This window comes from Denticeps clupeoides, chromosome 16, assembly GCF_900700375.1.
Source record: "Denticeps clupeoides chromosome 16, fDenClu1.1, whole genome shotgun sequence".
Taxonomy (NCBI): domain Eukaryota; kingdom Metazoa; phylum Chordata; class Actinopteri; order Clupeiformes; family Denticipitidae; genus Denticeps; species Denticeps clupeoides.
The window spans coordinates 16,075,939-16,100,390 of NC_041722.1; the positions used below are offsets into that span (position 1 = coordinate 16,075,939).

The 24,452-nt window shown below is 50.6% G+C and overlaps 1 protein-coding gene across 6 annotated transcripts in view; it reads left to right on the forward strand.

Moving 5' to 3' along the window:
* The first annotated feature begins 370 nt into the window (after nt 1-370).
* sox6 (SRY-box transcription factor 6) overlaps nt 371-24,452 on the forward strand; it is a 132,102-nt gene continuing 108,020 nt past the window's right edge. For 3 of the 6 annotated variants that reach the window (XM_028956128.1, XM_028956130.1, XM_028956129.1), the window contains exons 1-4: nt 371-463; nt 963-1,006; nt 4,602-4,657; nt 21,148-21,221. The gene's annotated coding sequence lies outside the window, so the exon portion shown is untranslated. Of the gene's footprint in view, nt 464-962; nt 1,007-2,232; nt 2,491-4,601; nt 4,658-21,147; nt 21,222-24,452 lie in introns of those variants that run through there. The other 3 variants (XM_028956127.1, XM_028956135.1, XM_028956133.1) reach the window with 3 other exon arrangements.

Below are 24,452 nucleotides of genomic sequence, written 5' to 3' on the forward strand. Positions count from 1 at the left end.
GGTTAATTTATGTCCGTGTGTATATTTAAATAAAAAAAAAAATATTTTAGATGAGATGCATGCTCGGAATGGACCTCAGACGTGTGGATCCGTCACGAGCGCGACGCACGACGCAGGTACAACCAGCCGCGGCGAGCTGCAGTTCCACATGCCGCCGTGTGGGGGCGTCTGAGCCCCGCACAAGCGATCCTCGGCGCGGCCATTCGTCGCGCCACCGTCACACGCAGCGCTTCGTCTTATCAAGATGCTAAAACATGTTAATAAACAGAGGGCGACGTACTGGGCAAAGGGAAGGAAATTGACGTTATAAAAAAATGGCACGACGACCTGCACACATTGTGAAGTAAAATTAAACGCAAAAAGTATACGAATTAAAAATAATTTGGTGTGTCGGCGTCACGTTGGCGAAGGAAACGGGAAGAATCGTGAAATTCTCTGCGCCGCGGGCTTGTTGAGTGCCAGGGTGAGAAGGGGGCTTTTTCAATCTCGTCTTTACTTGGTTTTATTTAAAAACCGGTCGTTTTTCTAGCTGAGGGACGGCACGGCTGAAAGGCAACTTGAGCCCAAAGCGGAGGTCAGGGTCAACGTGCTCTTCACCGCCGTCCCCGTCCCGCCGTTTTCCACCGAGAGGCCTTCAGAAATCACTTTTATTGAACGGAAAAGATAAAAGCAAAAAGTTCCACGCGTATACGTGTGGGGATTCTAAGGTGCACGAAAACGTGTTGCTTCGTTGCCTTGAATCCAGTGAATCAGACTGAAGATGATGATGATGATGATGATGACGACGACGATGATTTTCTCAGGAACAAAGGGGAATGAGAAAATGGCAAAATGAAAGAGAGTCAAGAGGCAGCGGCGCAGATGTGATGGGCTGTTGTGGAAGGAAGAGTCCCGGTGTCTCTCTCTTTCTCTCTCTCTCTCTCTCTCTAACTCCCTCTCTCTCTCTCTCTCCCACTCTTCAGCCCTGTGTGACTTCAGCATTTCCTTCTGCGTCTCCCCTCTCATTGTAAGTACTTCGTGCTCTTATCAATAATACTCATTATTACGTGGAATTGATTTTTTTTCTTCTTTTTGGGCGTATTATATTAATGTATGTATATATATATTTGTAATAAACGGCGGACCGATCACGTTCCTCTTTCGTGGGATGCGGGACTGTCAGGTTTCAAGGTGCGACTTGGAATAAAATAAAGAGCTGCGAGCTCGTTTGGGAAATTCGCCGGACGGGCTTTTTGATGTATGTATATATATATATATATATAAAATTTTAAATCGCAAATAGAAATCGCGGCTCCGTCTCCGCAGTTTTTTTTTGTTGTCGTTTTGTTTTTATTAAACTTTTCTTTTCGCGTAACTTGTGATCGATTTTTACCTGGAGCTGCATCACAGAACGCCGATTTTATTCATTTTTTTTTAGTCCATGACGAGCGCAGGTGAATAGAGTAATAATAATAAAAAAAGAGAAAGAATCTGTGCTGGAATGCGACCGTCACCTTCTGTCGCGTTTTTGATCGCCCCGTTTCGTCCTTTTGTCATATTAAAAAAAAAATTCTTGGCATTTTTCTTTAAATAGTTTCGGACCAGATTCGAGCTGATTCGCTTCGGCGGCGTTTATTCCGATATTCGCGTCGCGGTTTGCAGTTTCGGGACTTTTATTTCGTCGCCCGGCTGACGGGCTTTTCGTGTTTATTCGGTAACTTTGTTGTATTTTACTTTATTTCATATATGTATATATACGTGTGTGTGTGTGTGTGTTTGTGTGTAATATGTAGAAGAACCGTGAGAGTAGGGAATCGATCAGTCGAGTCCGGTTCGGCTCGGTCCGACTCCCGAAGCACCGTTCATTCTGGAAGAATCCAGAGCGCGTCCCCCCTTCTTCTCCTCATCCTTCCCCGCGTCGCAACTTTTTTTTTTCCGTGGCTGGAACGGTCCTTCTCTCCCCGAATCCGCGGACATTTTCCCGGCATGCACCGGCGCAGTCTCGACATTTACATGTTTTACGCCACTCGGATAAAGGACGTCTTAAAAAAAAAAAAAAGAAAAAAAAAAAAAGAAAAGAAAAGCTGCCCCTCCTCCGTGTCCTCTCCCTCCCTCCCTCCCTCCCTCCCTCCCTCTCTCCTTTTCCTCTCCTTCTCTCTCGCATCTCCGGCGTGGGAGGGGGGAGCCACTCACTTTCTGATGTTGCACGACGGGAAGCGCGACATGGCCGCAGTACCGCGCTGATCGCCGAGACCGACAGACAGCGGGAGCCGCGACGTCACACCGCGGGACGGACAGAGAGAGAGAGAGAGAGAGAGAGAGAGAGAGAGAGAGAGAGAAAGAGACGACAGGCGAACTTCACACCGACCACGGAGATTCTCTCTCTCCGGTCAGGGGGACAGCGACCCCGCCCCGTCCGGCCCGTCATTACCCCGCTCATTAGTATTATTATTAGTATTATTACCGCGCCTCGCGGCGGACAGCAGCGCCCCCGTCTCCACTTCGCTCCAGGTAAAACTCGCTCCTTTCTTTCTCCCTCTCTCCCACCCCGGGAACCTGTTGTGTTCGCGTCTTGTCGGGTTTTTTCTTTCCGCGTCTCTCTCTCTCTCTCTCTCTCCGTTTTTTAAACGCCGCGATCGGTGCGCGTCGCCGCACGTGCGCGTCGTCGCGGGTTTTTATTCCTTTACCGCGCGCGCGCGTGTGTGTGTGTGTGGTTGTCACCGTGATTATCGGACGTCGCGTGTGGTGACAGTCGTGGGGTTTTCTTTTTTTTTAAATTTTATTTTCGCCCCGACCTGGCAACCGTCGCAAAGTTTTACTTTTATTTTCTGTCCGTCCTTTGGCGGCGCCCCGAAAGCGCCGGGGGTGACGCCGCCGCGGGGCCGAGGCCGACACCGCTGGCCGGGACAGGGCTCCCCTTCACGGGCACCGTCCGGACCCGCGACCCGGGGTGGGGGGGAGACGCAGTTTCACTTCTGTCCACACAGGGGTACTCTTCAGCGGCCGGGACGGGGAGGGGGCTCCCCACTTCCACTTCTTCCAGCTCCGCGCACCCCGTCACCGGCGGAGAGGCCCGGGAACAAAGTTTCACCAAAATATATATACATACATGTTTTATTATTTAAAAAAAATCCGCGCAATATGGCAACATAAGCCGCGAAAATCGAGTTTTATTTCCCGTGCGTGGGACCTGCCCGACTCGACATCTCGCTGGAGGTCAGGGGAATTGACCTCGGAAGAATGCGCGCACACACACACACACACACACACACACACACACACACACACACACACACACACACACACACACACAGATACAATTAACCCGACGACACGACGCGCAGCCCGTGGATCCGTCATCGCGGCTACAGACGTTTTATTTATAAGGCTGCGTTTTTTTTTATTTCTTATTCTCACGTGCATTTTATTAATGTATAATAATACCGTGGGAAGGGTCCGCCGTTATACCGTGGGAAGGGTCCGCAGTAAAAGGTGTCGGCCTGTGCGCGCCAGATAGCCCGTCGGGTCGCGGGTGTTTCCTCGATATTTGGCGCCACTCGCGCGCGCAGATAACGCGTCCGTGCCCCTGCTGCGTGGGCGCTGATAACAAATGTATATATATATATATATATATAATATGAAATATATAGATATAATATTAAAAACTTTGAATGCACTCCCCGCGGCGCATTACAAACTCATTTTTTAATTATCATCATCGTTATTATTATTATTTTACATATCATAACGTGCACAGCAAATATTGAAGAGCCCCGTGTCGCTGGAAGGCACCACTTTCTCTCCGAAACTCTTTAACAAAAGCTTTGTTGTTCCGTCGGAGAAGAAGGGGGGGGGGGGGGGGTCGCAATCGGACACCTTAATTAAACCGAGCTTAACTTTTTATTTTTTTATTTTTTCTAATGCCCCCCCCCACCCCCTCCCCCTCCGCTGGAAATAAATATCGCGCCGGCGTGTAAGAATAAACCGGTGTCTAATAATACACTCTTGTCTGAATTGATGAAGGGGTGGGGGGGTGGGGGGGGGGGGTTACGGGGGTACGCTGTCTGAAAAAAACAGCCCCCACCCCACCCCGTTGGTCTCTGTTGGGGACAGAAGCTGATCCCCGCCCTGGCATTCGTGTTTAGCGCAGTTGCTGTTAGCTGCGAGTGGAAGTGCCCTCATAAGGTAAGGCGGGCACCGGAGCCCGGGCGGCGCATGTATAATTAGACCTGCCCGTTCAGCACGTCCGTCCGCGGCGCGTTTAAACCTTATTATTTCATATTACCTCACATGTGGAAATACGCACCTTTTTTAAAAAAAAAAATTCTACCGCGCCTCCGGTTTTTTTTTTAATTTATACCAAGCAATCAAAACTCATTTTTAATTCACAGCCTATATATTCAGTTTATATATATTTATATTTCTGGATGTCGCGTATGGAAAAATTGCATTTCAGCCCGCACCAGAACAACATCTATTTTTTTCATTGTTCAGATTTAGTTCAAGGCCAGCGTTAAATTCCCGTTATAATAATAATAAAAAAAACGCCGCCGCCGCTTTTTAAAAAAAAAAAATTTGCAGGAATTACGAGTGTGTGTGTGTGTGTGTGTGTGTGTGTGCAGGTGGATTTGATCGGGAGTGAAAGCGCGCCGATCCGGAGGAGTGGATCGTGGTGCCGGTAAGTTCCGACCGCTTCTCTTTTCTACTCTCTTCTTTTCTTTTTATTTTCTGACCCCCGCGTAAATGACCCCCCCCCCCCCCGCGAGAAAAAAACGCCAAAACTTTAATCACGTGAGTCTTAGTTTTAAAATAACCACAGGTCACCCCCCCCCACCACCACCTCTGTTACCCACCCATCACCTGCAATATCACAGCTGTGACTGTAATTCTGCCGCCTGTCATTATCTGGATGCTCTGGCAGGGGGTGGTGGTCCAGATTTCTCGCAGGGATTTTTTTAATTTTTTTTTTGGTGCCAGGCGTGCCTGCCGGGGCCGCCACTCCTGTGCCGCGAGCTGTGTGCGTGGCGTCCTGCCGCGGGACGACGGGTCCCGGAGCAGCACGTGTAGGGTGCGTCCCGGCCCGGGGTTCGGGATGGGGACCTTTCGTCAGGAGGGCTGCGACAGGCTGCTCCGTTCGCGCCTCTGAAATGAATTTGCTGCATTTAAGGAAGACGTTGTTCTGATAAACGTGTTTATAGTGCGTGTGAGCTGCGAAATATCTCGCCGGGTCTGAAAGTCTGTGGTTTGTGCGGCAGAATGGTGCATTTTAGAAGGTGACCAGCCATCACGGGGGGAACGAGCGTCCGGAATCCAGCTCGGAGAGGCCTTCCGTTGTAAAATGGTGGCGGCCAAAGTCAGAGTGTGGCACTTCGGTCTGACTGTGTGTGTGTGTGTGTGTGTGTGTGTGTGTGTGCGCCACGCCGGCGGACCACTAATGATAAACAACGCGAGCGAGGTAAACAACAGCAGGTCTGGTAAAGGTAAGGAGAGCGAGGCAGCCGAGTGGGAGGAATGAGGCGGCTAATAAACGCGGCAGCACATGTTGTGACATCTGTCTTTATAAGTGTTAGCTAATTTGCCGCGGAATATCTCGACAATGATCAAAACCGACGGCAACATGTTTATTAGCCCCCCCTTCCCTCCTCTTCCCTCTTCCTCCTTTTGTGGGGAATTTTCTCCGGGATCCCACGCATGCATTATGGAGGAGCCTCCGTCGTTGCGGTGATTAAAAAGTACCTGCGCCGCGGCCTCCCCGGGAAAATGGCCCGGTGTGGAGATGAAAGGCGCCAGGGCATTGTGGGACTTTTCCCGGTGGCCGTCGTACAGGGTGGCAGCGGTCCTCTTTGACCTCGTGCCTGCCTCGTATTCGCAGCCACGCCGTAAGGGGGCAGGATAGCTGGACCTTTAACATCAGTCCTCAGCATTTCTTTCAACGCCGTGAGTAGAAATTAGCCAGCCTGTACTTATCTGCGGCGCATCTGCGGCCCAAATTGCAGGGAAGGGGATAAAAAACCGAAGCAGGATCGGCAACGCGTGCCAGCTTGTGGCGTAAGCGGACAGTTTGGCGTGCGCTTTGACCGCAGTCCCGGCTGCGCGAGGCCTTTACCACGGCCTCGCGTCCAGATCTCTCCCGGCCTGAGGATGGGGACGTCGAGCGGCGCTCTTCGGTTCCCGTGGGATCTTTTGTGAGTGAAGAGGGCACCTCCGTCCCGGCTTGGAGTGGGGCGCCCCCTGTCCAGGGGCAGTGGTGGCCTAGCGGTTAAGGAAGCGGCCCCATAATCAGAAGGTTGCTGGTTCGAATCCCGGTCCGCCATGGTGCCGCTGAGGTGCCACTGAGCAAAGCACCGTCCCCACACACTGCTCCCCGGGCGCCTGTCATGGCTGCCCACTGCTCACCAAGGGTGATGGGTTAAATGCAGAGGACAAATTTCACTGTGTGCACCGTGTGCACTGTGTGCTGTGCTGCTGTGTGTCACATGTGACAATCACTTCACTTTATTTATCTCCTGAAAGCGGGAGGTTATCAACCGCATTGGCGCGAAGACGAGGGGAAAAAAACCAGCCGGAGACATAGCCCACGCTCCCCGGCTCTTTAAAGCACACATAAATATGTAGAATTAATTGGGGGGGCTGGGGGGACCCCGTCTCTGACTTCTGCTGGGGGGTACGTAATCAGCGAAATCAGGTATGGGGGGGCTGCGGCGCGGCTCATTGTATTTTTTTTTTTTTTTTTTTTGGGTGGTGGGGAGGGTTTCGAATCTTTGCGCCGCTACTGATGATGCCGGCGGCCATTTCCATATCAAAGTGGGCCGCTGTGCTGGCTGGCGGTAATTAAAAAGCGTGGCGCGGCCGCGTCTTCCTCCTTCTGTCCCCCCCCCCCGCCCCTCGGGCACCCACACTCGCCCGCCGGAGGCCTGCCGGGACGGCGGGCCGCGCGCTTCTCCAAATACACTTATAATTTTGTACAAATGTTTATGCCATGCCGTGCTCTTTTGCGGAGAGGCTGTCCCTCGGCCAAAACCATTTCAAGACGGGCTTCGGGGTTTTTTTTTTTTGTTGTGTGTGTGCGTGTGTGTGTGTGTGTGTTCTTCCTCCTTTCTTCCTCCTCGCCTCGCTCGTGGCCCCCTCCCTCCACACAGGCGGGCGGAGAAGACTCTCGTCAGGCGGACGCTCACGTCGCCGGGTGGGCCTTGCGATATTTACACGTTATTACCTGTCGTGGCGTCGCGCTTTTCTGCCTCATCCGGCAGGAATGTAAATCCGTAACGTAAATTGTTTGCGATATTTTTAGGGGGCGCGGGAACTTGTGAAATCACAGTTTTTGGGTTGCGGACACCAAGGGCCACCTGGGGGCGGGGACTCTGCCAGAGGTGACACCGCTAGCGGCGTTAACCTCTGCCCCGCGAAGCAAGTCGCGTGGTGCAGCTAACAGGATCAGGGAAAAGACGGTGACACATTTTGTGCAAATGAAAGCATTGAAAAGTAAAAGTTTACCGTACCGCCTACTCATTTCCATGTTGAATGACAAACACAAGGTGCAGTGCTACGAAATCATCTCCATGATATGATGAAGTAAACAGCAAAAATCTCAACAAACCACGAATCTTCCATGTTTGAGGCTTTTAAAAGCCTGTAATGACAGCATTTGACATTCTTGGCCTCTTTCAACCATCTGGCGTTAGACCATGGGGATGGTTCTCCACCAGTCCTGAAGGAGTGCCTACGTTGATGAGCATTCCTATTTAATGAGCATCTCCCGAAGCTGCTCATGATGCTGACAGCAGTGTCTTCTGTTAAAAAGAATATTTTACATTTACGGCACTTATCCAGAGCGACTTACAATCAGTAGTTACAGGGACATTCCCCCCCCGGAGCAATTTAGGGTTAAGTGTCTTGCTCAGGGACACAATGGTAGTAAGTGGGATTTGAACCTGGGTCTTCTGGTTCATAGGCGAGTGTGTTACCCACTAGACTAGTACCACACGTATCCATTTCCTTGACTAGATTCTAAAAAATGGATCCTTCCTCGCAGCCTTCTTGGTTTGATGTTGACATGGTTAGATGTCGGAAGCCCCAAATTCACCTCTGGTGCCACGCCTGCAGGTGCAGCACCAGCCAATCGCGGCGCTCGCCTGAGATCCGATATTAGCCAGTCAGCGCGGGGCCGACAGCCAGCTCAGTCTGACGCGAGACGCGAAATCTGCTGCGTCGCTGCGAGTGAGCCGGCCAATCTGGAGGCTGGACTGGGAAGCCCTTGGCTGACATGGCTTGTCACTGTGTATGTACTCTCTGTGTGTGTGTGTGTGTGTGTGTGTGTTTGCATACACATTCCCCCGGCTCGATCGTCTCCATTCATTGCAAAGCTGTCACCATAAGACAGATCACAAACTTTATTGTGTCTAGAAGTGACTCGCGGGGTCACTAATTGATCTGATGTGATTGGACACCCTGATTTACTGAGCAGTGGAGGAAGTCTGAATTAGCATGCAGCCTTGCGTCCCTCTGCGTCCCTTTTTAATTCTTCCCCACTGCCTACCGCCAGCTTGTAGGGGCGGCGGTGGCCTAGAGAGTAAAGGAAGCCGGACTCATAATTAGAAGGTCCCGGGTTCACGTCCTGAAAAACCCCAGGTGCCACTGGGGTCCCCTTGATCAAGGTACCGTACCCACACGCTGCTCCATTTACACTCACAGAGACTTACAACCAGTATATACAGGGACAGTCCCCCCCTGGAGACACTCGGGGTTAAGTGTCCTGCTCAGGGACACAATGGTAGTAAGTGGGGTTTGAGCCTGGGGCTTTGTGGTCTTCTTGTTCATACGCCCACTAGGCCACTACCACCCTCCCACACAGCACAGGACACATTTTGTTATGTCACTGTGTGCTGTGCTGTGCAGTGCATGTCACAATGACAAAAAACTTCACTTAACACAGTGGGATTCACATGGGGAACATTAATAAATAATTTTTTAAAAATTCATAACTCAATGCTCGCCTTATATTGTTGACATGATATTGTTGATATGAAAGCGAGGAAGAAGAGGAGGGGAAACCTAATTTAAATACATAATTAGAGTCCTACCTTGGCCTCGGCGTGAGTGAATATCGGAGCATGTGACATCGGCTCCCATTTGGAAAAGTGGGAGGGGACCCCTGAAACAGCATGGGAAATTATATGGAAAAGTTGGGGGGACTGGTGCATTAAAGCTAAAATCAGATTACTCCAATTTAGTTTTTTTTTTTTTCTTGGTGCGTGTGGAAAGTCGGGACGCTGAACGCCAAGAACAAATTAAAGTGACAAAAGGCGGCAGGGGCCGGAGGGAGGTGGCGGGGCGGTGGAGGACACGGAATGTTGCGGCTGCTGCGTAGGTCTGACAGCAGTTAAGACCGACATATTTCTCCGCTTCCAAAACCTGCCCCTTTGTTTCCTGGTTTCATGATTATTTACACCGACGCGGAGTTTTTACAGGGTGCTCCGACTTTAGCCTGCGTCATGAGAAAATGGCTTCAGCAGACGCCGCGACCGCAAGCTATCGCTCTCTCTCTCTCTCTCTCTCTCTCTCTCCCCCTTGCTCGCCCGCTCTTTATTTCTCTTTCCCCCCTCTGTCTCTCTTTCAGCAGAGGGAATAAAAGTCGTACAGGAGACTCTAAATACCTGCCAGCCGATGTGTGTTTGTCGTTTGGTCGCATTCCAACAGCACTTGACTCTCTGTAGAGATGGAGATGACTGTGGCTGAAGTGTGTGTGTGTGTGTGTGTGTGTGTGTGTGTGTGTGCAACCAGGTTCCTGACCATGGCTGTGTTATGCCCAGACGTACTGCATTGTACATTTTAGAATGCCATGTGGGAAAAATAGGCCCTGAAATACAACCCCATGGGACCGTAAAAACGTCCAATTTTTTTTACTAATCCTAGTTTCGGTTTGCGGGTTGAGTCTGTTGGTTGGCCTGTTGTGTTCACGACGCTCTGCATGTTAATCAATAATGGATTTTTTTGCCATTTGTTGGATTTTTGCACCGACTTTAATAGGACCATTGTCTCCACCATTTCAGCCGGGTGTCACATGATCACCGAGCTTTCCTCCGCTACGTTTTGCCAGCACATAATAACCACACCGCAGTATAAACACCGCATTGGAAAATATGAACATCTGACTTCGGCCGAAGTGGAAAACAAATCAGAATTAAATTATAACTCATCAGGTTTTTTTTTTTTTCTTCTTCTTCTCTGTGTTTGAGAGAAAAAAGCTTTATAAACGTCTAAAAAAATTGTCACAGTTTACAGAAGTGAAAATAGTCCTGATGTAAGCCGCCACTGAACTCAGTGACTCTATTCAATAAATTGGTTTTATTTCGTATTAAATTGTTGTAAAGCTTTCTTAGACATATTTCATAGACGATTTTTTTTTCTTCGCTCGGTGGGATGGATGGATGGAGAAAAAGTGCTGAAATGGTGGAGAAATCTTGCGGATTTGCCTCCCATGTATTACCCATCATCTGACAATCATAAAGGGTACCAAAACTGGCACACACTCCACGCCCACACACACACACACACACACACACACTCAGAGAGCAGGCTGGGCTGTAAGTGTACAGTAACATAATAAACTGCTATGAGAGCAGCGGCGCGGGAGGGGCGGAGCGGGTCTGGCACGGCTACAGAATCACCAGCGCTTTTCCACTGAGTAGGACAGATCTGCAGCGCGCACACACACACACACACACACACACACACTTTATCCTGCACGCTTGCACATAACCACATAACACACACACACACACACTCAAAAACAACACACACGAACGCGGAGCACACGTGCGGCCCTCAGCCAGCACAGAAGAGGACCTGGAATGATGAGAGAGTAAAAGCGGAGGCCCGGAGGCTTCAGCAGGCAAATGACAGGTTTCTCTTTCAGAGCAGCAGCCGGGCCGCTCGCGCCGCGGCGGCTCTGCGTTCCGCGCCGTTGTTTGTCGTCCTCAGGGACGTATCAGGGACGTAACCAGCTGACTTTGGTCGCTGTTACATATTTATTGTGCCAGGAAACAAAGTAGTGTGTGTGTGTGTGTGTGTGTGTCTGTGTGTGTGTGTGTGTGTGTGTAAGCCGCATAACTGACGGCACACACCAGGCCCTGGGCTGCCGGGCTGCGGTGGGCCGCGGCGGGCTGTCAGTGCAGAGGAACGCTTTGTGTCTTTGGTCAGGGGCGGAGCCGAGGTGGTAGGTGGTGCGGGGAGATGTTCCTCCCCGCGCCGCGCCGAGGCTAAATTTATTGGTCACCATCTGCAGGGTGGAGGAGCGCCGGGCCCCCGTCCAGGCCGTAGAGAGGCTTCTAATTAAAACTTCATCATTAACAACTTGCGGTCGGCAATCATCCCCAACGCTGGGTCTTCCAAGAGGAACATGGAACCAGGGAGGCTGGTTTCCTTGAAGCTGCTGCCGCTGGACGGATTTAGAACGAGGGAGCTCTCTCTCTCTCCCTCTCTCTCTCTCTCTCTCTCTCTCTCCCTCTCTCCTCCTGTCTTTCTTTCTTGGCGTGCAGCGAAAGGCGTCCTGCCTTCTCCACTCAGGTCTAAACAATTACTCGACATCAGAGCAAGCGGTGGCGGCGGCGGCGGCGTGGCCCGCGTAAAGCTCCTGGACGGGTGCCGTTTGCAGGGAACACGTGCGCGTGGCGGTGACTCTGCAATTACGACGGTGTCCGCGCCGCTTTCGTTCCTCCCGGCCTCCGGCGCTTCACAAGGAGGTGGAGAGACCGACAGAGAGGCCTCGGATAAAGCGTCGCGCGAAAAGGGCTTATAATGGTGTAATTACATCCCAGTGATTAAAAAAGGGGAAGTGACTCTGATGATGATGATGATGGGGGTTGGAGGGAGAGGATGAATATTCAAATGCTAGGCAAGCAGAATCACAGTCTTTCTTGTCCTTTTTTTTCCGTGTGTGTGTGTGTGTGTGTGTGTGTAAAGAGTCTGGCAGACTGGCGTGTAACCGCACGTGATGATATCATCTTTACAGCAGATTTCATCTGGGCCCCGTTTTCTGGCCTTTTTTTTTTCCTGCTGTGACTATTGGGCAGAAAATGTGCACAGATACCAGCCCATTATGGTTATCCTCCCAGCTTTTTAAAATGACATTTATTCATTCATTCATTCATTCATTCATTTATTCATTTATTTATTTATTTATTTATTCTCGGTCCTGAGTCCTGTTTGGTGTTCCACTGCGGAGGAATCCGCCGGGCAGATTTAGTGGTGTTTGGAGCTCGCGCGGCGGCACGTTGATTACACAGAAAAAAGGAAGGATGTTCTGCGCTTGACGCTTGTATTCGTACGCTATCAGCCTGGCATGCAGCGCTAAAGCCGGGCCTCGAGAGAGAGAGAGAGAGAGAGAGAGAGAGAGAGAGAGAGAGAGCGGCCGCACCAAGAGGCTCGTCCGTCTTCATGCACTTCAAAGTGTACACTGTCTATGAAGAGCGAGCGAGCGAGTGAGAGAGAGAGAGAGGGGGGGGGTACTATTAGCGCTTATTCTGAAGATGGAGATTAATACTGGCTTCCCCCCTTTTCTTTCTCACCCCGGCCATATATATACTCATGCGCTGAATGATTTCTGTGGACACGCTCTTAAAAGTATGAAATAGGCGAACGCGAGTCTCGCAATTTTACAATTTCACAACCGACTTCCTCTTTAAAATGACGCCGGCCGGCCGGCCGGCCTGCCTGTTACGACCCTTTTTGATTTGTGCGGTGCATGGTTTGCGCTCTGCGAGCTATACATAAAACAGCGCAGATTCCTCTGCATTTACGGCTCAGGCCTGCTTATCTTGGGGGCCTTTCAGCCCCTGGAAGTGTAAGATTTCCAATTCTCTCTAAAAAAAAAAAAAAGTCTTCGTCTTGCGAGGCTTTTATTTGGGCTTTTGCCACCGGTACAAAAAGCGATTGTTACATGGCACCTTTTTTCCTTTCTGAATAAAACCCACACCCACACACACACACACCCACACACACACACACACACACACACACACACACTCATATTTACCTTTACACTTCTGATGCACTTTCAGAGCAGGAATCCTCGTACCCTGAACACAGACCCTCTGACACGTGGCGGCGTCAGGTGGGGCGAGACAATGGGACGTCCTGGGGCCAAATGGACCTTGAATAAAAACATGGCCCCCGCCTCCGTTTTATTTACCTACTGTCACCGCCGGCGTCTGAACGCGTGTAATCTGCCATCTACGCTGAACATCAACAGCTGCCGACGGTTCCGTAGCAAAGCCTAATGGGAACCATGTGTTTGTCTGGTCCAGAGGAAATTAGTGACATTTGACGTGACCCACCTGTCGGCCCTTCGGCGCTGATAGTGGCAGCCTCGCACCGCCGGCATCGCTACGGAGAATCTGGGCCGAGGCGCGCCTTTCATTGAAATTATTACCCCGCCGGAGACGTCTGGCCCGCCGGCCGTCTCCGGTGCGGTTTGCTGGCCGGGGTCTGGAGGTGAGACGCGCTCGGGTTTCACGCGTCTCGTGCCGTGCCGTAACGGGATAAAATAACGGCCTCGCTGTGTTTTGGTTACCCCTCCCCTCGCGCTCCCGAGATGTAAAACGCGGGGGATGTATAGTAGGGCCCGTGATGTAATGTTGTTATTACTGGAGTTACCGGGGTAGGAAAATGGCAGATTATTTTCCAAAAAATCCACTGTGCAAAAGGAGCATTATGTCACAAAAGCTGCGTTGTAGCCAGTTGGGTGTAGTACAGTGTCTGGGATTTTTTGTTCAACCACCTTCTGTGCGCCCCGCCCAAACAGCATTATTCCAATTAACGAAACGTGATATAAATGACGTTAAACGGCAAAAAACAAAAAAAAACTAAATGCCATCGGCCCCGCCCCCTCCCCTTGCTCCGACGCAGTAAAGTGTTTAAAGTGGCTTTTAAATAATAATTTTCACCCCCGCCGCGGCCTGCTGGTCCGGAGTAAGCGCGTTGGCTCCGGCAGATCGCGCCGCTCTGCCGTGTTGTGAGCCGGCCCCAGATCGAGCCACAATAATCTCACCCTCTGCCCCCTGGACCCCGGCTCCCCGGCGCGGCCATGTGACACGTGTAATTTTTCCCAAGCCTCAATTATTGTCGGGATGGATGGCGTTTTTGAAGCCGTCCCCCATGCTACGGGATGTGGCTCTCAGAAGAGGCCAGCTGATTGCCGGGCGCACAATGGCAGGCATCATGGGAAAGGACGTGCATCTAATAGTTAAGTGAAGAACCATGCATCCCCTGTTTCTCGCTAATTGAATTCGGCACTAAAATATGCTGGCAGGAGTCCTTACCTTGTTTGACTTATTTATTGCCTGACTGGAGAGGTAATTTGACCTCCTCATTTCAAAGGGGCTTTTTTTCCTGCAGAAAAAGAGTGTTAAACTCAATTACGTGAGCGATCAGTGACTCAAACACTACATTTGTTTTCTCTGAGGGGGGATACGGAGAGAGGGAGCCGAATGGCTGGAGCACTTCAGCTCTCTCACTCTCTCTCTCTCTCTTCCTGAGGAGGAGGAGGAGGACGCCGGAGAGTGGCCGTGTAGCCTCGGCCACGTCACCGGAGATTTGTGTCCTCGCGTTAAATCATTTCCCTCTCTAGAAAATTAAGATTGCAGAAATATTCTCGTTCTTCTCCTCGCTCGCCCGCCCTCCGCCCCATACCCCTGCGTGCAGTGTTCATTTGCATTCCGACGTGCGGCCATTAATTGTGGGGCTGGAGAGCGGAGGAATGATGGCTGCGATTGTAAATAAAAACCCCCGGGGGTTATAATGTTAATTGTTTGAACGGCTAGAACAGTTGTCTGGGCCTGGCACCGGGCATATGCGGCAATCAGCGTCTGATTTAAATCTCCTAACTGCGCTGTACGAGCAGCTTTTTCCACCGGGGCTCAGAAAACAGAAATATTGTTATGTTTTTTTGTGATTTATAAATTAGATTCCTTAATCTACCACCTTATTTATCTATTTGAATGTGATTTTTTTTTTTTTTTAAATCAACAATTTTTTAAACATAAATGTCTTATGCCTGCCAATCAGCTCAAATGACGAGCGTGTGATTGGCCAAAGAGAGAAGGAGCATGTCTTTATTACGTTAGATCTTTTTTTAGCCGCTTATACTTCCTGGTTAGAATAATAAAGTATGTTCTCATAATGTCATGTTTATTCCTGGCCTACTGATTGCAAGTGGCTTTTAATGGCCATGCAGAGTACACATATTTCAGGAATTGTGCGGGAATAGTGTGGCATAGAACCTTAAATCTCTTAACCTTTGCAAATAGCGGCGGTATATTCGTGAAATTTTACGTTTTTCTTTAATTAAAACACTCTGAGCGAAGGAGTGTGCGCTTGTTTGTTAGATATAAAGCTGTCACTGCACGTTATTCAGTTGTTTGACTGCATTTTTGGTTTGATACCTACGCTCTTGCTTATCGGCCTCCACAAGGCTCATTCTCACAAGGTTCACGACCCGTCACTTCAGACGCCCTCATTTAAATGTTATCTGAACTTTCACGGGGAATGCAAACTGCGGAGATTTCAATTCACTTGCAAATGTAATCTGGTGAAATGGGGGCGGCGGTACAGGCAGCTTTGTGCACAAGAACAACACAAATGAGTGGAGGAGGCTGATGTGCCTTGTTGTATCCTGATCATTTATGGATCAATTGAATCCATTCTGGTTTAATTCACCATATGATTGACTTTCAGCGTGAAGCTGTGGGGAAATATCCACACCGACGCGGGCCCGTTGAACGGCGCTGTCATTTGAATACAGATGCTCGCGGCTCAGACCCCTTCAGAGGAAGTCAGGGGACAATTGCAGGTTGATTATGTTGCTTCTGACAGAAGTTGCAACTCCTTTGTGTGACAGCGATATTTGCATTTAAATGCTTATTGTCGGCATCTAAAGCTTAACAACTCTGATTTTCATGATTGGCGTCTGGTTTGTTTTTCTAAAAAAAAAAAAAAAAAAAACTAACAGAAATAAATAAAAAGATAAATGATTTGCGAGAGAAATTGACAGGAAATTATATATTTTTTCTCTCTCCAAGGTCGGTGTGAAATCAATAGATAAATTGGCAATTTGGGATGCGTTGTTGTGCCGCTTTGGGTGATTATCGCAGCTTTCAATTTGAAATCCTCTCCTGTATTCCTTTTTGTCTGAGCCTTTCCGACATTTTGCTCACAACATGCTGGATTCGCGCACATTCCGGCTGCCGTTCGCTGTGTGTGTGTGTGTGCACGTTCTGAGCAGTAGATGCGTGTGCATGTTTTTATGTGTGTAGTCTTTTTTACTGATACTGTATGTGTGTGCATGCGTGTCCTGACCAGTAATGTATTAAATGTGTGTTTATATACAGTATGTGTGTATTTTAGTGCTGTAGTGAGTGTGCGTGTGCGCTAGTGTGATATCGGTGTCTATTATTTTTATAATGTGATTCTCTGCAACGATGGTGAATTTAGTGTTATTGTGCGTTATGTGCTCACTCATCATTGACAGTGTGTTACCGTGTGTGTGTTAATGGAATTTTGTGTGTCTGATGATGTGTGTTACCTGTGTGTGTGTGTGTGTGTGTGTGTGAGTAGCAGAGTGATGCACCCGCTGGTTCCCCGGCCTCGAGCGCTTTGTCCTGCAGCACTCAGCACGTCCGCCTCCTCGGGGGAACGCCGGAGCTCTCCAGTGTCGCCACACAAAGCTGAGGGTTTTCACAGAGGTGTTAAAAACTTCCATTTATGCATTCCCTGGACAAAAAAAAAAAAATAATAAAAAAATAGTACCGTGCCCATTTGAGTCCGGCGGCAACACAGGCAGACATTGTGGCCACGCTTCTCCGGACCTCATTTCACAGACTCTAAAAACCAGTATGTGGCGAACAGGATTTCAGGAGCTAAAGTGCCCCGCGAGAGGCTGGTGATAAGACGGGGAGACGGCGCCGCTCGGTAAACTAGAAGATGAGGTCCCGGAAAAATAAACACATTACCTGAGAGAGGAGTAGGCCCGTTTTCATAAGCCTGTTGTGTATATATTTATATAGATATATATATTTCAGAAAAGAAGAAGAAGAAGAAGAAGAAAAAAGCGCTTATAAAGGGGAATATGTTGCAGGGGAATATTTTGCAGCGAACACAAGATTAGTCGGAGACAAAAAAGACGAGTGCATCCTCCGCTCGGGGTCTGGTGGGCGTGCGGTATTCTAATAAGCGGGTGAGGAATGTAGGAGTCGGCATCAAACGGAATTGACAAGGCACCCAGCACGTTCCCCCTAACCAAAGATCCTCGGGTTTCTTCTGTTATCCGTGCTGCTTAATTTATTCCTTTTTTTTCCCGATGAACGTAATAATTTCTGGAATCGTTTCTTATTTATTTATTTATTTTTGTGTGCGATGGGGAGCTCGGAGGAGAAGCGATCCTCCCGTGGCGATCCTGCTCTGCAGCCGCCGGCCGGGCGGCTTTCTCCCTCTGCCGCGCTCACAGCCGCAAATAACGGCATGACACGCCGGATTTGGCTTTCAAGGGAAGGCCGCCGCTCTTTGTGACGCAGGAAGTCTGTTCCGACGGGCCGCTGCAGGGCACCGGCGGGCTGTAAAACTGTCAGCCAGTCGGCCAATCATCCACAGTTTACCTGTTCCCCTTCTCTCCCGTCCCCTCTCTCCTTCCCACCACATTCCAACATTCCCGTATCTTCTGCCTGGAAAAGACAAGCGAAAGGAGCGAACACCAAATCACGTTTCATCGGCATAGCCTAGTAGGGTCGGGAATCCCTGATGGATTCGGACGGTGGCATCAAAACAAATTTGATAAAAATTATTATTATTAATATTATTTTTTAAACCCAGTGCCGACAAAATGCACTGCAGGGAACGACAGACAATCCGAAACAATAAGTTATGGATACGCTGACCACGCTGCCAGTTGTGTGCGATACGGTGAACTAGATATTTTATCACATTGTAATTTAAAGTTCAGTGCAATAAATGTTACAGGAGGACAGAATTTCATAGCTTTACCTCGTTTGGTGTGTGCGAGTGTGTGTGTGTGTGTGTGTGTGTGTGCGTTTCTAAGTCGGCGTGTGTGTGTGGTTGGAGCTTTCGCTTTCACCGCCGCTCACCTCTTTGCTTTCGCCTTCACTTCCCTCCCCCATGAAGCCCCCCCACCGTCCCACCTCTCGCCGCCGCCCCTTTTTACCTCCTGCTGCTGCCCCCCCCCCCTCCTTTTCTTGGTGTGGTCTGACGATGGTAAAGGCCCACTTACACGGCTTCATTTTTACCCCCGCCCGCCCCCCGCCCTCGCCTGCGCCGCGCCCGGGCTGCCTCCGCCGAGATAACCCTGAGCCTTTTACCAGGTGGGGGCGGCCCGCTGATGGGGGAGATTGCGTCCTTTTGTGGAAATAACTAACCTCGGCAGAATCCCCCACTCTCCCTTTAACATGTCCGGGCTCGAGGGAGCAAAAGGTGGGAAAGGCACAGGGCGGCGTTTATTCGTGCCACCGGAGCGGGATAATGGCCGGGCTGAGGCTGGTGCTATCAGGCGGCCGCCATGGCGCTTCCCGGGGAGGCGGGGGAACTCGATTCGCCGCCCCCCCCCCCCTCCCGGCCTCTCAGATAAACAAATACCGTTTCTGACGTGCATCACTGCTGTCTTGCTCCTCAGATGAACAGAACACACACACACACACACACAGTCAGTCCAAGCTCATGTGGCCCAGTGTGTGTGTGTGTGTGTGCGTGTGTGTGCGCTTATTGATTTGGAGCCACCGTCATATGATAGCCAAAGACACAGCGTTCTGTTATGCGGTGGCTAATTTCATCAGCCCGGACCCCCCTACCGTACGCGAACACATGGCGGGAGCCTGGCGGTTCGCAGGACGTCAGAGCCCCTTCTTGAAGGATGCCTTCACTTCCTGTCGGGGACCTCCCGAGGCCACGTGTTTTAAGTGCTTTTCACCCCCCGCAGATCAATGCGGGGCCCTCGAACGGTGATGAGATGCGCGCGCGAGCGTATTATGCGGCAGGCCTCCCGACTGTCCTCGCGGGGCTTCGTCGGAATTAGCCGTTTGGCCGGTAATTTGCTCGGTGGCTGCGGTCCTACAGGAGTGTGGCCAGCTGCTCTTGCAGTGTATTCCTGTGTATTTCTTTGTGTGTGTGTGTGTGTGAGTGTGTAATAGCATTTCTACGCCACTAACCATTTTTGTTACAATCCGAGAAAAAAAAAAAAAAAAAAAAAAGCCGCAGCATTAATTGTGGACACAATGATTCGGCAATAAAACTGTTGGGAAAGTAATAAAAAAAAAAAAACGAGCCTGGAGTTGATTGGAATCCTCTGTAATGGGTCCATGATCTGCTAATTAGAGGCGGGGGGGGGGGGGGGGGCGCCTGTCCGATGGGAGCCGGCGCTGCGGCTAATCCGGAGCCGGGAGAACCCCACTTACAGAGGGCACCGGCGCCCGGCTCCGGGCCTCGTTGTGACTGCTGGATTGTTTCTGCAACATCATCCTTATTATCTTATTATTCCCAATCAAACACGTTCACGTATTCGTTTCTCTCGCCCTTCTCTTCCCGAACGATTAGCCTGAACAAGGCATGAATATGAAACGGCAGACATTCCGCCCGCTCGTCACTTTCGCCCGTTTTTCTCAATTAGCGTCGAATTATAAATTCCGGCGCTTGTTAATTTCTACCCCCTGCAATTAAAACAGCTCCCATTTATTAAGGCGCACCAGGAATTAGGCGGCTGTTACGCGTCTCACAAAGCGGAGAGGCGTTTACAGAATTACCAGCCAGTTAGTGGGAGCGTGTGTGAATTCGGGCTTTTCGTCTTTGTAGCGTGTGTGTGTGTGTGTGTGTGTGTGTGTGTGTGTGTGTGTGTGTGCGAGGACAGTGCTTGTGGGTCCATTCAACGTTCTGGAGGCGTATTAACGCCGCTCATTCAGCCGAGGGCCGGGGTCTCCCCGACGCCCTCTCACCTCCCGAGCTCAAGGCCGCTTCATTCACGCCGGTCGGCGGCGTCCCCTTCCCCGTAAACCCGCTCGGCTACGCTCTTCTCCCTCCGCGTTCGCTTTAATCCGCCGCTCCCCTCTTTAAAAGGCGGTGCAGCCGTTCGGTCGGCGGCTCCTCGCTTCGCCACTGGGGTCCTGTGCACCGAGTCGCAGATCAATTAGCCCTGACCTTAAAAAGCCCCGTCCGGGTTTAATTGGCGGCGCCGAGGAAGGGTAATTGTATAAATCAGATGTTAATAAGATCCCGGCTTGTTGTGGAAAGACATAATAATGTGTGGAAATGAACATCAATGAGCTTTGTGCCGCCACGCCGGTCCTCTCCCTTCTTCCTCGGCCGCGTTAATTCCCCCCCTTTTAACTTGTGCCGAGGTGGAAATATATTTATGTATGTATTTTTATTTTTAGTTATTTTTTTGCTGGAGCGGGGCCGGATAATGGCGAAAAAAAAAAAAGAAAAAGTCAACCGCTTGTCTGCATTTCCCCCCCCTGGTTTTATTTGCCGGACTTCAAGAGACGCGCGGTAACTACCGGAGCGTGTTGCTAAATAAATCATTAGCAGGCCGCGGTGTTCGGCGCGAGAGGGAGTGTGTGTGTGTGTGTGTGACGGAGAGAGCGGGAGAAGCGAGAGAGGGAGAAATTAAATAAAACCTCTTTATGTGAAAGCCATTTATTAGCCGAATCAAACAGCGCGGGGACAGATTAATGAGGTAGCGGAGGAGTGAATTCTAAACATTGTCTGGGGCCGAGTCCCGCGGGGGGGGGGGGCTGCTTTACTTCACTCGCCGTTTGCCTGACAGCGGCCCTCGTGTCCGGATTCCGCCCTCCCTCGTCATCGCTCGGATGAATAATACGGGAGCGGCGCGTATAGAAATGTACGGGGACGTCGACTCTTTCAGGGCCTCTTGAAGGCCAACAGGTCAAGTTCGCCGCTTTGATGAGCCGCAGCCGCGAAACGTTCGGCCGCTTCCTTCGCGACCGCTTCGCTCGCTGCTTGACCCGCTTGACATCTGTGATATTTGCGCTTTTGTTCTAGGACGAGTGTGCGACCTGTACGTGACCGCGTACGTTCGCGCGTTTACCCTGGTATACCGGCAGCCCTTGTGACACGTCTGTGTTTCTGTTCTTCTCTCTCTCTCTTTCACCGCAGGTCACGTTCATGAGTTCAAAATCACGTCGCCAGTGATCGCTGGGAATCCGGGGATTGAGTTTTTTTCCGTTTTCGTAAGTACGGACGTTCCCTCGTTCTTTCCCATCTCTGCTTTGTTAGTGAGCCTGAGTGCCCGCTCTCTCCCTCCTTACCGTGCCTTTCAAACACACACACACACACACACACACACACACACACACACACACGCCACATACTTGTAAACGGCCGTTAGCGGGATGGCGTCACGGCGGTTGCTATGGGAACGTGCGGGCCACTGGGTATTTTTTCCCCGGCAGATGACTTGTCATTCTTGTGTGTGACATTTACGGGACTGTTAATATCCAGGATCCCTTTCTCGGCTGATGCCGGGGCCTCGTTTAACAGTGTGTAAAAACGGTGAAATATGGCCCAATATCCATACATGCCGCTTGTATAACTTAAAGAAAGGGGGCTTATCAATGGCAGCTGATTTAGGGCCGGCGCTAGTTGGTTTGTATTATCTAAATATTTTAATCTCTGGCCCGGGCCCTCGGGCTCGCGCGGTATTCCCGTTTTCCTTCGGCACCTAAATCTTGCCGCACACAGAGCGCTTTTTGATTCTATTCTCTATGCAAATGCGGACGGTGTTAGGGGTGGTTTATGGTGGATCGGCCCTTCAATAAGCACATTCAGGGCAATGAAGAAAGGCGCCTTTTTCCAGGCGCCTGGCGCAGCGTACGGCTGGCGACAATATGACCTGAACGGCTGTGTTTATTCCACCAGGTTCGGAATAAAGATCGTATCTAAGGTAAGGCGGAGGGGGGGTGTTACTCCAGCTAATGTTAAGCAAATATATATACATATATAAAAAGTTTGGTTTTGTATTAATCTGATTCCAAATGTCACCTGGAGTCACCGTGCGCAGGACGGGGTTACATTAAGGCGCGCGGGTCCTGAATAATGAGGCCAGGCGCCGTCGACGCCAGATCCCAACTCAAAGTTCAGGGCCACCGAGCTAACGTTGGCGCTGTGATCCCTCGTCATTTCAACTCAAATATTGTCCCGGGTGCGATGGCTCAGCGCGCCTGCTTTCTGCTGCGCTTGTGTGTGTGTGTGTGTGTGTGTGTGTCAGGGTGGATGAGGACGAGGTTAAATAACGGACGGTGATTACTACCTTTGTGCACTCGGCTTGTCAGCCACGTTGTGGCTTTTGTTATGGTGAACGCAGCGTGTGAGCGGGTCGGCTGTAACAGTAAGTGTGAAATAAGGGGGTAATAACAGCCCTTGTGTTGCCTGTATTAGGTGAAATGGCTGGACCGATAGTACACAAGAATGTTGAATATCGGCACATAAAATAGCAGGATGTTACAAATTGGTTACTTCATGCCCAAATCTGAGCGTAAATTCTTAGTTGTGTATTATAAAATGCTATTTAAAATGTTTAAAATCCAAATTCATTTATATGTTTAGCTAATATTGTCGTTAACCCCTTGATACGCTGCGAAAGTGAAGCGATTGCCATTGTGAAACACGGCAGCACAGCACACGGTGCACACAGCAAAACGTGTCCTCTGCATTTAACCGTCACCCTTGGTGAGCGGTGGGCAGCCACGACAGGCGCCCGGGGAGCAGTGTGTGGGACCTCAGTGGCACCTGGGCTGACGGGGCCGCTTCCTTAACCGCTAGGCCACCACTGCCCGTCTGAACGCGCTAATGGTCGTGTGAAGGCGGAGTCTGCGTCACGTAGCAGTTAGAGGGGGGTCTCTGCTCGTTCCGCCCAGGGGCGGGGCCAGGCCGTGGCTGGCGAACACAGGCATTAGCATTGATAAGTCCCAGGTCCGGGCCTCTATTTTGGGAATGAAACGGTTATTGTTGGATTGGAAAGTGCTGCCTGCCGATGGTCAACATCGGCCCGGGACCGGTGGGCCGGGCAACAGTGTGCGCCTTGTTAAACTGGGGATCAAGTCAAGTCAAGCTTTATTCATAAAGAGCGCTTAAGCCGCTGGGGCGTACGTACCAAAGTGGCGTACACGCGCATTTTAAAGGACCAACCATACTTGGAAATATATTTCAAGGCACGGCCTCCCCTTGAGCCAGCGACCACGTCGTCTTGGCTGTGCTGTGCGTTGTCACTACGCACCACGTACTTCGCCGAGTGGTACGTACCGCAAACACGCCGCTTGTTAGGCCCGGGCGGTACCTAACAAAAGAATTTCCGACAGAACTGCGCGAAACTTTCCGCGGCCGGAATGTTATTTTAAAGCTGTCGGGTCGAGTTAGGAAGAAGCTCCTCGCGCGGTCCCGCGGGCCGCGGGCGCAGCGCGAAACCCTGTCTTGTCCGGTTTAGAGCCCGGGGTTGTGACGCTCGCTGGCGCACCCGACCCCCGGCGCGCCCATCAGCCAGGCCTCGCGCGCTCATTAATCTAAATTCTTTCACGACTGTAATCTGCATGTTTAATTAATCATAAAACGAGGTGGTGGGTAATTTGCAGGGCGCCGCGTTTGAATGGCTGCCTCATTTGGAAGACACCTGAGTATACGGCAGCCCTCCCCGGACGGGCAGAATGCGCTCTTTGTCAGCCCCGTCCATTCATCACATCAAAGCGAAAGGGGCGCGCAGTCATTTTGAATTTCGATGATGTCTGCGTTGACGTCCCCGGAGGGGGCGCATTGGTCTCGAGGAGTCATCTGGATGAGAAATATCACTCTGGGCCATAATGAAAACGAATAACCTTCGGGGTGGCCGCGTCCCCTCCCCCGGCCGTTCACCAAATGCTGCGGCCCACTCGGAGATGACCCCCTCCTTCATTATTGTCAACGGCGTTGTCGGCATTTTAATTTCATCAACCACTTACTGAACGTCCCCCCGCCCCGTCCCTTTCTACGGCTTCAAAGGAGCAGATTTCATCACTTTGAATTTAGAATAAGATTTAATTGGTGAAAACCCGATTACATCGTAACGAAAGAAATTCTTGAAACTCTCCGTGGAAACGTCTGAAAACGGAGGGATCGAGCGCGGTCGCCGTAGTAAACGTAGTAACCGGATGGTAGTAGCCTAGTGGGTAACACACTCGCCTGTGAACCAGAAGACCCGGGTTCGAATCCCACTTACTACCATTGTGTCCCTGAGCAAGACACTTAACCCTAAGTTGCTCCAGGGGGATTGTCCCTGTAACTACTGATTGTAAGTCGCTCTGGATAAATGCTGTAAATGTAAATGTTCGGCGGCCTCTCACGTTCCTTCCACTTCGTCTGGGGTCCCGTACGCAGGTGCGGGGCCTCAAGTCCCCCCCCACCATACATCTCCGTTTATATGCTGATCCACG